At 38.3% G+C, this 2,218-nt stretch overlaps 1 pseudogene; it reads left to right on the forward strand.

Moving 5' to 3' along the window:
- Positions 1-468: 468 nt before the first annotated feature.
- Positions 469-1,248, forward strand: LOC143381939 (tRNA (guanine(10)-N(2))-methyltransferase TRMT11 pseudogene; annotated as a pseudogene).
- The last annotated feature ends 970 nt before the right edge of the window (positions 1,249-2,218 follow it).

The raw sequence follows: 2,218 nt of genomic DNA on the forward strand, positions 1-2,218 counted from the left end.
ATGGTTCCATTTCTGCATTCAGACTCTACGTATAAAATAAAGATTCACACATTTAATAAAACATTGAGAAATGAATTACAGTAGAGGGGGTAGAGAGAGAAGAGGGGAGGGGAGGGGGAGGGGGGATAGTAGAGGATAGGAAAGGCAGCAGAATACAACAGACACCAGAATGGCAATATGTAAATCAATGGTTGTGCAACTGATGTGATTCTGCAATCTGTATATGGGGTAAAAATGGGAGCTCATAACCCACTTGAATCAAAGTGTGAAATATGATATATCAAGAACTATGTAATGTTTTAAACAACCTACAATAAAAATTAATTTAAAAAAAAAGTCAAACGAATAGATGCACTTGAATTTCTGCCCTTTGAAGGAAAAGTGAACTTAAAGAAACCACAACATATATTCTCTATTTTGGAGGATTATGGTTTAGACCCTAACTGCATCCCTGAGAATCCATATAATATTTATTTTGGTAGATGGATTACAGATGGACAGAGAGAGCTAATTGAGTCATATAGTGTCAAAAAGAGACACTTTATTGGAAATACAAGCATGGATGCTGGTTTATCATTCATCATGGCAAACCATGGAAAAGTGAAAGAAAATGATATTGTCTTTGATCCATTCGTTGGAACAGGTGGCCTCCTGATAGCATCTGCTCATTTTGGTGCATATGTATATGGGACAGACATAGACTATAATACAGTTCATGGCTTGGGAAAGGCTAGTCGGAAAAACCAGAAATGGAGAGGACCAGATGAAAATATCAGAGCCAATCTTCGTCAGTATGGTCTAGAGAAGTATTACCTTGATGTACTGGTTTCAGATGCATCTAAACCTTCCTGGAGGAAGGGCACATATTTTGATGCCATTATCACTGACCCTCCATATGGTATCAGAGAATCTACAAGAAGAACAGGTTCACAGAAAGAAATACCAAGTGGGATAGAGAAGTGTCCAGAAAGCCATGTTCCTGTTTCCTTGAGTTATCACTTGAGTGATATGTTTTTTGACCTGTTGAACTTTGCAGCTGAGACCCTCGTATTAGGTGGAAGACTAGTCTATTGGTTACCAGTGTATACACCAGAGTACACCGAAGAGATGGTACCCTGGCACCCTTGCCTGAAACTCATCAGCAACTGTGAGCAGAAGCTTTCTAGTCACACATCAAGGTGCTTGATCACAATGGAAAAGGTGAAGAAATTTGAGAGTATTTTGATCTGTGGTTGTTTGAATCTGTGAGCATGGAACTTGAAGATATGAAGAGCTGACAGTATTTCCTACTTTATCCCTCTAATCCCAGTCAATGAGCATTGAAAGCTTGATTACATGAATCAAGGGAGGAGCACAGGACTGACTAGTCAGAGATAACTGAGGGACAGACGAGCCCTTCTTTCTGCTTATGGGCCTGTGGTGCAGTAGCTGTGTCAATCTGTGAATGTGTCTGTTTAGAAATGAAGCCAAATCAAGAGACTGTCAAAGCAAGAGAAAGGAGAACTGGTAGCACCCCAGATCAAGCAGTACCAGTTCCTACCTTGACCTACTCCAGTTTTAACTGTCAGCCAAGTATAGCCTTAGTTTCAGCTAAGTTGAGTTTCTGAAACTTGCAAATGCAAGAGAAGAACTAGCAGTTATCACTTCACAAATCTTCAAAACATTATCTTTACACCCTTTTTTTAAAAAAAACCAAATGGCAATTACCTAGGAAAATACTAATGATGACATATACCTTTACATGGCAGAATGACTGCTTCTATAATATAGACACCATATAAATGAGGAGTGATTAATTATCCTGTATGTATCTCTTCTAACCCTAGTTTGATCATTAGTAGTTTTTACAATTAGTGGTATTTACAATTACGATGAGTCAAAATGGATTTAATTTTGGCAGTTAATGATTACCACATGTGAGGAGTCAAATATTAAAAATTAAGTTCAAGGATATTAAGGGAGAAGCTCCCCTCCATTCATATCACCTCCACAAATATCATATTATGTAGTCAGTTGAATGTTTTGCAAATATGTAAACTAAATCTAAGTAATGCTTTTTCTGGCCATGGCACAATAAAAGTGTATATCTCACTGCCAGGTCCGAGTTCTGTGGAGTGACTCAGGAGATTTGGCCAAGTTACCCAATTTAATGCAACACGTCACAAGACAAGTCCAAGTCTGAAAGAAGACACACAATAACTTTCTGGTGACCCAAACT

The sequence above is a fragment of the Callospermophilus lateralis genome, chromosome 16 (genome assembly GCF_048772815.1).
Source record: "Callospermophilus lateralis isolate mCalLat2 chromosome 16, mCalLat2.hap1, whole genome shotgun sequence".
Lineage (NCBI taxonomy): Eukaryota > Metazoa > Chordata > Mammalia > Rodentia > Sciuridae > Callospermophilus > Callospermophilus lateralis.